Here is a 14,496-nt window from a genome sequence, read left to right as displayed (position 1 = left end):
GGACCAAGGACACTTCCCTGCGGAACTCCAGTATCAAGTGGCCGTGTTGTTGATGCTGTATCTTTAATGGTGATATACTGATACCTATTAGTAAGGTAAGATTTGAAATAAGCAAGCGCATGGCCTCTTATACCGTAATGGTCAAGTTTGTGGAGTAGGATGTCGTGGTCTACTGTGTCAAAAGCTTTTCTTAGGTCAATAAAAATTCCTAGTGGATATTCCTTATTTTCCAATGCTGTGTAAAGCAGATCTAGCATTTTTATGATTGCATCATTAGTGCTTTTATTTTTCCTGAATCCAAATTGGCAGGGGTTGAGTATGTTTTGTGCCGTTATAAATGAATATAGTCTCCTGTGCACGAGTTTCTCAAAGATTTTGGATAGCAATTGTAAGTTTGATATTGGCCTATAGTTGTTTAAGTCTGTAGGGTCACCACCCTTATGTATTGGTGTAACCCTTGCCATCTTGAGTAGTTTCGGGAAGGTGCTAGTTTCTAGTGACTTGTTAAAAAGTAATGAAATAGCATGCGAAAGGACATGGGCCGCTCTCTTGTACAGTAATGGTGGAACATGAGACAGATTCCCTGAGTTATTTTTAAGTTACTTTATAATCTCGGTGACTTCCTTGGGCTCAATTGGTGCAAGATAGAAGGAATTTTGGAAATTCCCATCTAGGTAGTCCCCGGCATGGGCATTGGTATGTGGGATTTTATTGGCGAGATTAGATCCTATGGTTGAGAAGAAGTCGTTTATCTTGTTAGCTGTGTCAGTGGGATGTAGTGGTGTTTCATTAGGTTTAGTTAGGACAATATTCTTGGTTTTTTTCAGTTTGTGGGTCCCTAGAATCTGAGTGTTTTCCAGGTCTTTTTTATATCTCCTCTAGTGTCTGTGAATCTACTGGAGTAGTATAGTTGTTTGGCTTTCTTTATTACTTTGGTGAGAACTGTTGAATTGAGTTTAAGAATATCTTCGTGTATTAAGCCCTGTCTATATTGCTTTTCATATTGGTGTTTCTTGTCAATGGATTTCAGAATGGTGCTGGTTAGCCATGGGCAACCAAGCCGTTTGTTTGTGATCTGTTTCGTTTTTATAGGACAATGTTTGTTGTATAGTCTAAGTAATTTGTTAAGAAAAAATGTCTGTCCAGTCATCAATACCATTGGCCTTGGAGAATTCTGTAGGCCAGTCAACAGTCTCTAGGTCAGCTGTGAACTTCCTTATTGAGGCCTCGTCATGGAGTCTAAATGAGACTTTGTTGTATTCAAGTGGTGGTTTACTAATGTTTGTCAGGAGGAAGGTAGGGTAGTGGTCTGTAGTGCTATCTGTGATTATCCCTGATTTAAGGGGGGCTAGTATATTGGTCCATATGTGGTCTATTATGGTTGCACTTGTCTCAGTGAGCCTAGTTGGTTTAGTTATTGTTGGTATGAGAAGTGTGTTGTTCATATTGTTGATGAAATCAGTTACAGGCTGATCATCTAGTAAGCCAAGGTTGATGTTGAAGTCTCCAGCTAAGAGAAGGTGGTGCTTATTCATTTGTCTGTTTGTTATTAGTGACTTTAATTTCTCACTGAAATTTGGGATGTTTGTGTGAGGTATCCGGTAAATAGCACCGATTGTTATAGGTGTCTTAAGGTTTTTTACAGTAAAATTAGCAAAAATGTATTCCCTATATTCATCACTAAAGCAAGTGGTGCTAATACAAGATAATTGATTAGAGTAATAGATTGCAATACCACCCCCAACTTGGTTTGGTCCGCAGTTGTGAATTGCTGTGTATCCTGGTAGAGGGTAGATATCTATTGTGTCCTGCTTAAGCCAGGTCTCAGTAAGAATTATGCAGGAGAAGGGTGTCTTTAGTGATTCAAAGATAATGAGAACCTTCAAAACTAGGGATGCCAAGCCCATGATGACACTCTTCAGGTCACTTGTTCTATCTAGGCTGGAATATTGCTGCACACTAACAGCACCTTTCAAGGCAGGTGAAATTGCTGGCCTAGAAAATGTACAGAGAACCTTCACGGCGCGCATAACGGAGATAAAACACCTCAATTACTGGGAGCGCTTGAAGTTCCTGAACCTGTATTCCCTGGAACGCAGGTGGGAGAGATACATGATTATATACACCTGGAAAATTCTAGAGGGACTAGTACCGAACTTGCACACGAAAATCACTCACAACAAAAGCAAAAGACTTGGCAGACGATGCAACATCCTCCCAATGAAAAGCAGGGGTGTCACTAGCACGTTAAGAGACCATACAATAAGTGTCAGGGGCCCGAGACTGTTCAACTGCCTCCCAGCATACATAAGGGGAATTACCAATAGACCCCTGGCAGTCTTCAAGCTGGCACTGGACAAGCACCTAAAGTCGGTACCTGACCAGCCGGGCTGTGGCTCGTACGTTGGTTTGCGTGCAGCCAGCAGTAACAGCTTGGTTGATCAGGCTCTGATCCACCAGGAGGCCTGGTCACAGACCGGGCCGCGGGGGCGTTGACCCCCGGAACTCTCTCCAGGTAAACTCCAGGTAAAGGGCTCCCATTATCATTTACACCTGGCACCCCAAACTTACCTACCACACCCTCTCTAAAAGTTTCTCCTACTTTAGCATTCAGGTCCCCTACCACAATTACTCTCTCACTTGGTTCAAAGGCTCCTATACATTCACTTAACATCTCCCAAAATCTCTCTCTCTCCTCTACATTCCTCTCTTCTCCAGGTGCATACACGCTTATTATGACCCACTTTTCGCATCCAACCTTTACTTTAATCCACATAATTCTTGAATTTACACATTCATATTCTCTTTTCTCCTTCCATAACTGATCCTTCAACATTGCTGCTACCCCTTCCTTAGCTCGAACTCTCTCAGATACTCCAGATTTAATCCCATTTATTTCCCCCCACTGAAACTCCCCTACCCCCTCCAGCTTTGTATCGCTGAGGGCCAGGACATCCAACTTCTTTTCATTCATAACATCAGCAATCATCTGTTTCTTGTCATCCACACTACATCCACGCACATTCAAACATCCCAGTTTTATAAAGTTTTTCTTCTTCTCTTTTTTAGTAAATGTTTACAGGAGAAGGGGTTACTAGCCCATTGCTCCCGGCATTTTAGTCGCCTCATACGACACGCATGGCTTATGGAGGAAAGATTCTTTTCCACTTCCCCATGGACAATAGAAGAAATAAAGAAAAACAAGAGCTATTTAGAAAAAGGAGAAAAACCTAGATGTACTCACCTAATTGTACTCACCTAATTGTGGTTGCAGGGGTCGAGACTCAGCTCCTGGCCCCGCCTCTTCATTGATCGCTACTGGGTCCTCTCTCTCTCTGCTTCCTGAGCTTTGTCATACCTCTTCTTAAAACTATGTATGGTTCCTGCCTCCACTATTTCACTTGCTAGGCTATTCCACTTGCTGACAACTCTATGACTGAAGAAATACTTCCTAACGTCCCTGTGACTCGTCTGAGTCTTCAGCTTCCAGTTGTGACCTCTTGTCCCTGTGTCCCTTCTCTGGAACATCCTATCTCTGTTCACCTTGTCTATTCCCCACAGTATCTTGTATGTCGTTATCATGTCTCTCCTGACCCTTCTGTCCTCCAGTGTCGTCAGTCCGATTTCCCTTAACCTTTCCTCGTACGACATTCCCTTGAGCTCTGGGACTAGCCTTGTTGCAAACCTTTGTACACGCATGTGCGTGTCTGTGAAGTGTGACCAAAGTGTAAGTAGGAGTAGCAAGATATCCCTGTTATCTAGCGTGTTTATGAGACAGAAAAAGAAACCAGCAATCCTACCATCATGCAAAACAGTTACAGGTTTCTGTTTCACAGTCATCTGACAGGACGGTAGTACTTCCCTGGGTGGTTGCTGTCTACCAACCTACTATTATTATTATTATTACTACTACTGCTACTACTATTATTATTCCATAAATATCATTACTGTATTTACAACTGTCATTTAAAAATTCGTTAATCCCTTGTGGATTATTCAGCACTATACTAAGGCAGGTAGTAACGTTGAGGGTAGAAGTGTCAAGGCTGTGTAATATTATAATCATAACAGCGCTGAAACCACAAGTCAAGGCAGTGTAGAAGTGGAGAGAAGTATAAATGTGAAGGATGGGTATAAGGGAGAGTTGGTGCGTAAGTGGGAAAAGTGGAAATAAGTGAAAACGAAGAGAGTAATAGTGAAACAAGTCGATAAGCCACATTTCAGGGTTAAGAAGCCACAGAAAATGTCTGAGATAAGTGGAAATTTATCTTTAGAAGCTTTCCTGCAATTCTGGCTGATGGTCACCATTTCCTGTCAGCTCAGTCTCCCAGGGAATATGTCACAGCACATCAGCTGGCACTGTTACGTCGAATATACCGCTGTCAACATACGTTTCGACATATCTTTCAACATACCTTCGTATTCCAACCTCTTTCTTTTCCACTTTGTGACAGATTATACTCGAATAGCACCTGAGGATGACTGGTATATCCAGTTTTTAAGTCCGTCTAATGTGCAATGGTTTAAGGCTGTGTATCACCTGCTCGCCAATACTTAAGAATATTTCAATCCCTAAGATAGAAATTAAACTCTCCTTGTATATATCCTGAAAGGATATATACAAGGATATATACATATATATAGGATATATACAACGTATATACTCCTATTAAACACATCTTGTGTATAGTAAATACCAGGTAACTACTATAGGACAGAATTAAGGAATAAAAAGTCAAAATACCGTAACTGGAACAATACACAAATTACCTGCACATAGGAGAATGAAACTGATGACGACGTTTCGGTCCGACTTGGACCATTAGTGTGAGTAGTTAAACGTCCAAGTCGGACCGAAACGTCGTCATCAGTTGCATTCTCCCACATACTGATTATTTGTGTATAAGACAGAATTATTTCAAGGACTCGTTGTTATTATTAATATTCAGTAACTTTCAACACCAGTAAAATACCAGTGTCACTTTAATAAATAATGAGGATCAGCTCGTGGACCCATTTATGTGTGTGGAGACTTTTTTTTCTTGGCTATGGACGGCAGGGTGGATATTGGATACTGCATCTGACTAGTAAACTGAAATTAAATATTTAGTCCCATTGCAGTCACCCAGCAACCCATTACTTGTTCAGTCTGACCCATTACTTCCTCGCTCACAATATATTCACTCATTCTTCACATAGAAAGAATCAATATAGAACCAAGTCTCGTAACTGGGAAGATTATTATTATTATTATTATTATTATTATTATTATTATTATTATTATTATTATTATTATTATCATTATTATTATTATTATTATTATTATTATTATTATTATTATAGTTGTTGTTGTTGCAGTTGTTGTTGTTCTTGTTCTTGTTCTTGTTTATCACGTTCGTGTCGTAGCACTAAACCCGAAAGAGTCATGAAACGCCTGGGAAATGTGAATGGTCATGACTCCATCTGAAAACACTGATGATAACACCACAACATTGACAGCACAACGTACTATAACACTGACAACACAATGTACCACTACACTGACAACACAACGTACCACAACACTGGCAGCACAAAGTACTACAACACTGACAACACAACGTACCACAACACTGACAACACAACGTACCACAACACTGACAACACAACGTACCACAACACTGACAACACAACGTACCACAACACTGACAGCACAACGTACCACTACACTTACAACACAACGTACCACAACACTGACAACACAACGTACCACTACACTTACAACACAACGTACCACAACACTGACAACACAACGTACCACAACACTGACAGCACAACGTACCACAACACTGACAACACAACGTACCACAACACTACAGCACAACGTACCACTACACTTACAACACAACGTACCACTACACTGACAACACAACGTACCACAACACTGACAACACAACGTACCACAACACTGACAGCACAACGTACCACAACACTGACAACACAACGTACCACAATACTGACAGCACAACGTACCACTACACTTACAACACAACGTACCACTACACTGACAGTACAGCGTACCACAACACCGACAACACAACGTACCACACCACTGACAACACTACGTACCAAAACACTGACAACACAACGTTCCACAACACTGACAACACAACGTACCACAACACTGACAGCACAACGTACCACTACACTGACAACACAACGTACCACAACATTGACAGCACAACGTACTATAACACTGACAACACAACGTACCACTACACTGACAGCACAACGTACCACAACACTGACAGCACAATGTACCACTACACTGACAACACAATGCACCACAACACTGAAAGCACAATGTACCACTACACTGACAACACAACGTACCACAACATTGACAGCACAACGTACTATAACACTGACAACACAACGTACCACTACACTGACAACACAATGTACCACAACACTGAAAACACAACGCACCACTACACTGACAACACAACGTACCACAACACTGACAGCACAACGTACCACTACACAGACAACACAACGCACTACAACACTGACAACACAACGTACCACTACTCTGACAGCACAACGTACTACTACACTGACAACACAACGTACCACAACACTGTCAGCACAACGTACCACAACACTGACAACACAACGTACCACATTACTGACAACACAACGCACCACTACACTGACAACACAACGTACCACAACACTGACAGCACAACGTATCACAACACTGACAACACAACGTACCACAACACTGACAGCACAACGTACCACTACCCTTACAACACAACGTCACACTACATTGACAGTACAGCTTACCACAACACCGACAACACAACGTACCACAACACTGACAACACAACGTACCAAAACACTGACAACACAACGTACCACAACGCCGACAACACAACGTTCCACAACACTGACAACATAACGTACCACAACACTGAAAACACAACGTACCACAACATCGACAGCACAACATTCCACAACACTGACAACACAAAGTACCACTACACTGAAAACACAACGTGCCACAACACTGACAACACAAAGTTCCACAGCACCGACAACACAACGTACCACTACACTGACAACACAACGTACCACAACACTGACAACACAACGTACCACAACACTGACAGCACAACGTACCACAACAGGAAATGGCAGAAATCGTACACCAAATCCAGTCATTCCTGGAGTGGAACCACAGTCGATGGCCTCCACTCCAAACCAACAGATACAGATACTAATGCCGGAAAAAAAATCCCCCCCCCAGTACCAACAATACCACCAGTCCGATAACATTCTTCTTTGCAAATATACAGGGTCTAAAGCCAGCAATAAACAACAAAATACCTTTCATCCGTGGACTGCTTGCAGAGGCAAAGGCAATGTTCGCGGCTTTCACTGAGACCCACATAAAGGATCACTTGGACAACGAAATATGGATCCCAGGTTACAACCTATACAGATGTGACAGAGTGAACAGGCAAAAGGGGGGGGGTTGGCCTGTACATTGCAGAGTCACTTGTTTGCACAGAACTGCTTAATGCCTCAAATGACGTAGTGGAAGTTTTAGCAGTAAAGGTCAAGAACCAAAACCTAGTCATTGTGGTAGTCTACAAGCCTCCGGATGCAACATCCCAGCAATTCCAGGAACAGCTGTTAAAAATTGACCACTGTCTGGAAAATCTTCCAGCTCCTGCACCCAACATCTTGCTCCTGGGGGATTTCAACTTAAGGCACCTAAAATGGAGGAATATAGCAAATAATATTGTTGCAGTAATAACACCAGGAGGCAGCTCTGATGAAAACTCACACTCACACGAGCTTTTAAATCTCTGCACAAAATTCAATTTAAACCAGCAAATAATAGAGCCTACTAGACTGGAGAATACACTAGACCTCATCTTCACTAACAATGATGATCTGATAAGAAATGTCACCATATCAAAAACAATATACTCAGATCACAACATAATTGAGGTTCAGACATGTATGCGTGGAGCCCCAGACCGACAAAATGAGACTAGTCACGAGGGAGCATTCACCAAATTCAACTTCAATAACAAAAACATAAAGTGGGACCAAGTAAACCAAGTCCTAACCGATATAAGCTGGGAAGATATACTAAGCAACACAGACCCAAACTTATGCCTAGAACAGATTAACTCGGTGGCACTCGATGTATGCACAAGGCTTATTCCTCTAAGAAAAAGGAGGAGTAGATGTAAAATAGAAAGAGACAGGCGCTCCCTTTACAGGCGACGGAAAAGAATAACAGAGCGGCTAAAAGAGGTCAATATATCAGAAATGCGCAGGGAGACACTGGTCAGAGAAATAGCAAGCATCGAACTTAAGCTAAAAGAATCCTTTAGGAGTCAGGAATCGCGGGAAGAACTAAAAGCCATAAATGAAATCGAAAGAAACCCAAAGTATTTCTTCTCCTATGCCAAATCAAAATCGAGAACAACGTCCAGTATTGGGCCCCTACTTAAACAAGATGGGTCCTACACAGATGACAGCAAGGAAATGAGTGAGCTACTCAAGTCCCAATATGACTCAGTTTTTAGCAAGCCGCTAACCAGACTGAGAGTCGAAGATCAAAATGAATTTTTTATGAGAGAGCCACAAAATTTGATTAACACAAGCCTATCCGATGTTATCCTGACGCCAAATGACTTCGAACAGGCGATAAATGGCATGCCCATGCACTCTGCCCCAGGGCCAGACTCATGGAACTCTGTGTTCATCAAGAACTGCAAGAAGCCCCTATCACGAGCCTTTTCCATCCTATGGAGAGGGAGCATGGACACGGGGGTCGTCCCTCAGTTACTAAAAACAACAGACATAGCCCCACTCCACAAAGGGGGCAGTAAAGCAACAGCAAAGAACTACAGACCAATAGCACTAACATCCCATATCATAAAAATCTTTGAAAGGGTCCTAAGAAGCAAGATCACCACCCATCTAGAAACCCATCAGTTACACAACCCAGGGCAACATGGGTTTAGAACAGGTCGCTCCTGTCTGTCTCAACTACTGGATCACTACGACAAGGTCCTAAATGCACTAGAAGACAAAAAGAATGCAGATGTAATATATACAGACTTTGCAAAAGCCTTCGACAAGTGTGACCATGGCGTAATAGCGCACAAAATGCGCGCTAAAGGAATAACAGGAAAAGTCGGTCGATAGATCTATAATTTCCTCACTAACAGAACACAGAGAGTAGTCGTCAACAGAGTAAAGTCCGAGGCAGCTACGGTGAAAAGCTCTGTTCCACAAGGCACAGTACTAGCTCCCATCTTGTTCCTCATCCTCATATCCGACATAGACAAGGATGTCAGCCACAGCACCGTGTCTTCCTTTGCAGATGACACCCGAATCTGCATGACAGTGTCTTCCATTGCAGACACTGCAAGGCTCCAGGCGGACATCAACCAAATCTTTCAGTGGGCTGCAGAAAACAATATGAAGTTCAACGATGAGAAATTTCAATTACTCAGATATGGTAAACATGAGGAAATTAAATCTTCATCAGAGTACAAAACAAATTCTGGCCACAAAATAGAGCGAAACACCAACGTCAAAGACCTGGGAGTGATTATGTCGGAGGATCTCACCTTCAAGGACCATAACATTGTATCAATCGCATCTGCTAGAAAAATGACAGGATGGATAATGAGAACCTTCAAAACTAGGGAGGCCAAGCCCATGATGACACTCTTCAGGTCACTTGTTCTATCTAGGCTGGAATATTGCTGCACTCTAACAGCACCTTTCAAGGCAGGTGAAATTGCCGACCTAGAAAATGTACAGAGAACTTTCACGGCGCGCATAACGGAGATAAAACACCTCAATTACTGGGAGCGCTTGAGGTTTCTAAACCTGTATTCCCTGGAACGCAGGAGGGAGAGATACATGATTATATACACCTGGAAAATCCTAGAGGGACTAGTACCGAACTTGCACACGAAAATCACTCACTACGAAAGCAAAAGACTTGGCAGACGATGCACCATCCCCCCAATGAAAAGCAGGGGTGTCACTAGCACGTTAAGAGACCATACAATAAGTGTCAGGGGACCGAGACTGTTCAACTGCCTCCCAGCACACATAAGGGGGATTACCAACAGACCCCTGGCAGTCTTCAAGCTGGCACTGGACAAGCACCTAAAGGCAGTTCCTGATCAGCCGGGCTGTGGCTCGTATGTTGGTTTGCGTGCAGCCAGCAGCAACAGCCTGGTTGATCAGGCGCTGATCCACCAGGAGGCCTGGTCACAGACCGGGCCGCGGGGGCGTTGACCCCCGAAACTCTCTCCAGGTAAACTCCAGGTAAACAACACTGAAACCACAATGTACCACAACACTGACAGCACAACGTACCACTACACTTACAACACAACGTACCACTACACTGACAGTACAGCGTACCACAACACCGACAACACAACGTACCACACCACTGGGAACACTACGTACCAAAACACTGACAACACAACGTTCCACAACACTGACAACACAACGTACCACAACACTGACAGCACAATGTACCACTACAGTGACAACACAACGTACCACAACATTGACAGCACAACGTACTATAACACTGGCAACACAACGTACCACTACACTGGTAACACAACGTACCACAACACTGACAGCACAATGTGCCACTACACTGACAGCACAACGTACCACAACATTGACAGCACAACGTACTATAACACTGACAACACAACGTACCACTACACTGACAGCACAACGTACCACAACACTGACAGCACAATGTACCACTACACTGACAACACAACGTACCACAACATTGACAGCAAAACGTACTATAACACTGACAACACAACGTACCACTACACTGACAACACAATGTACCACAACACTGAAAACACAACGCACCACTACACTGACAAAACAACGTACCACAACACTGACAGCACAACGTACCACTACACAGACAACACAACGCACTACAACACTGACAACACAACGTACCACTACACTGACAACACAACGTACCACAACACTGTCAGCACAACGTACCACAACACTGACAACACAACGTACCACAATACTGATAACACAACGCACCACTACACCGACAACACAACGTACCACAACACTGACAGCACAACGTATCACAACACTGACAACACAACGTACCACAACACTGACAGCACAACGTACCACTACACTTACAACACAACGTCACACTACATTGACAGTACAGCGTACCACAACACCGACAACACAACGTACCACAACACTGACAACACAACGTACCAAAACACTGACAACACAACGTACCACAACACCGACAACACAACGTTCCACAACACTGACAACACAACGTATCACAACACTGAAAACACAACGTACCACAACACGGACAGCACAACGTTCCACAACACTGACAACACAAAGTACCACTACACTGACAACACAACGTACCACAACACCGACAACACAACGTACCACAACACTGACAACACAAAGTTCCACAGCACCGACAACACAACGTACCACAACACAACGTTCCACAACACTGACAACACAACGTACCACAACACTGACAACACAACGTACCACAAAACTGACACTACAACGTACTACTACACTGACAACACAACGTACCACTACACTAACAACACAACGTACCACAACACTGACAGTACAACGTACCACTACATTGACAACACAACGTACCACAAAGAGGTCAATATATCTGAAATGCGCAGGGAGACACTGGTCAGAGAAATAGCAAGCATCGAACTTAAGCTAAAAGAATCCTTTAGGAGTCAGGAATCGCGGGAAGAACTAAAAGCTATAAATGAAATCGAAAGAAACCCAAAGTATTTCTTCTCCTATGCCAAATCAAAATCGAGAACAACGCCCAGTATTGGGCCCCTACTTAAACAAGATGGGTCCTACACAGATGACAGCAAGGAAATGAGTGAGCTACTCAAGTCCCAATATGACTCAGTTTTTAGCAAGCCGCTAACCAGACTGAGAGTCGAAGATCAAAATGAATTTTTTATGAGAGAGCCACAAAATTTGATTAACACAAGCCTATCCGATGTTATCCTGACGCCAAATGACTTCGAACAGGCGATAAATGACATGCCCATGCACTCTGCCCCAGGGCCAGACTCATGGAACTCTGTGTTCATCAAGAACTGCAAGAAGCCCCTATCACGAGCCTTTTCCATCCTATGGAGAGGGAGCATGGACACGGGGGTCGTCCCTCAGTTACTAAAAACAACAGACATAGCCCCACTCCACAAAGGGGGCAGTAAAGCAACAGCAAAGAACTACAGACCAATAGCACTAACATCCCATATCATAAAAATCTTTGAAAGGGTCCTAAGAAGTAAGATCACCACCCATCTAGAAACCCATCAGTTACACAACCCAGGGCAACATGGGTTTAGAGCAGGTCGCTCCTGTCTGTCTCAACTATTGGACCACTACGACAAGGTCCTAAATGCACTAGAAGACAAAAAGAATGCAGATGTAATATATACAGACTTTGCAAAAGCCTTCGACAAGTGTGACCATGGCGTAATAGCGCACAAAATGCGCGCTAAAGGAATAACAGGAAAAGTCGGTCGATGGATCTATAATTTCCTCACTAACAGAACACAGAGAGTAGTCGTCAACAGAGTAAAGTCCGAGGCAGCTACGGTGAAAAGCTCTGTTCCACAAGGCACAGTACTAGCTCCCATCTTGTTCCTCATCCTCATATCCGACATAGACAAGGATGTCAGCCGGGCCGCGAGGGCGTTGACCCCCGAAACTCTCTCCAGGTAAACTCCAGGTAAACAGCACCGTGTCTTCCTTTGCAGATGACACCCGAATCTGCATGACAGTGTCTTCCATTGCAGACACTGCAAGGCTCCAGGCGGACATCAACCAAATCTTTCAGTGGGCTGCAGAAAACAATATGAAGTTCAACGATGAGAAATTTCAATTACTCAGATATGGTAAACATGAGGAAATTAAATCTTCATCAGAGTACAAAACAAATTCTGGCCACAAAATAGAGCGAAACACCAACGTCAAAGACCTGGGAGTGATTATGTCGGAGGATCTCACCTTCAAGGACCATAACATTGTATCAATCGCATCTGCTAGAAAAATGACAGGATGGATAATGAGAACCTTCAAAACTAGGGAGGCCAAGCCCATGATGACACTCTTCAGGTCACTTGTTCTATCTAGGCTGGAATATTGCTGCACTCTAACAGCACCTTTCAAGGCAGGTGAAATTGCCGACCTAGAAAATGTACAGAGAACTTTCACGGCGCGCATAACGGAGATAAAACACCTCAATTACTGGGAGCGCTTGAGGTTTCTAAACCTGTATTCCCTGGAACGCAGGAGGGAGAGATACATGATTATATACACCTGGAAAATCCTAGAGGGACTAGTACCGAACTTGCACACGAAAATCACTCACTACGAAAGCAAAAGACTTGGCAGACGATGCACCAAATCCCCAATGAAAAGCAGGGGTGTCACTAGCACCTTAAGAGACCATACAATAAGTGTCAGGGGCCCGAGACTGTTCAACTGCCTCCCAGCACACATAAGGGGGATTACCAACAGACCCCTGGCAGTCTTCAAGCTGGCACTGGACAAGCACCTAAAGTCAGTTCCTGATCAGCCGGGCTGTGGCTCGTACGTTGGTTTGCGTGCAGCCAGCAGCAACAGCCTGGTTGATCAGGCGCTGATCCACCAGGAGGCCTGGTCATAGACCGGGCCGCGGGGGCATTGACCCCCGAAACTCTCTCCAGGTAAACTCCAGGTAAACAACACTGACAGCACAACGTACCACAACACTGACAGCACAACGTACCACAACACTGACACCACAACGTGCCACAACACTGATAACACAATGTAACACAACACTTATAACACAACGTAACACAACACTGATAACACAACGTACCACAACACTGAGAGCACAACGTACCACAACACTGAGAGCACAACGTAACACAACACTGATAACACAACGTACCACAACACTGAGAGCACAACGTACCACAACACTGAGAGCACAACGTAACACAACACTGATAACACAACGTACCACAAGACTGAGAGCACAACGTACCACAACACTGACAGCCTTCACACTAAAGTCTCAGGGTTACTTACTATCACTTTTCCTCTCAGCTTACTGTTGGATGGCCATTTTTGTTAGTTCCACATATAAAGTTGCTTTATTGGTTTTAACCCTATCGAATACACGATGGTTACAAAAGCTTATATCACCTACATATATACCACCAGTCAAGAATTTATTCACCCCTACAATAAAGGCTAAAGTATCCACTCGTAGTATGTACAATGATATATATATATATATATATATATATATATATATATATATATATATATATATATATATATATATATATATATATATATATATATATATGTATATATATATAT

The 14,496-nt window shown here is 43.2% G+C and overlaps 1 protein-coding gene across 1 annotated transcript in view; it reads right to left on the bottom strand.

The window, feature by feature from the left end:
- Positions 1–14,024, bottom strand: part of LOC128700588 (uncharacterized) — a 91,497-nt gene extending 77,473 nt beyond the window's left edge. Inside the window, exon 1 of the mRNA XM_070098939.1 lies at positions 13,988–14,024. The gene's annotated coding sequence lies outside the window, so the exon portion shown is untranslated. The remainder of the gene's footprint in view (positions 1–13,987) is intronic.
- Between the last annotated feature and the right edge of the window lie 472 nt (positions 14,025–14,496).

Source organism: Cherax quadricarinatus, chromosome 65 (genome assembly GCF_038502225.1).
Source record: "Cherax quadricarinatus isolate ZL_2023a chromosome 65, ASM3850222v1, whole genome shotgun sequence".
In the NCBI taxonomy this organism is placed as follows: Eukaryota; Metazoa; Arthropoda; class Malacostraca; order Decapoda; family Parastacidae; genus Cherax; species Cherax quadricarinatus.
This window is presented reverse-complemented; position numbering and strand designations above follow the sequence as displayed.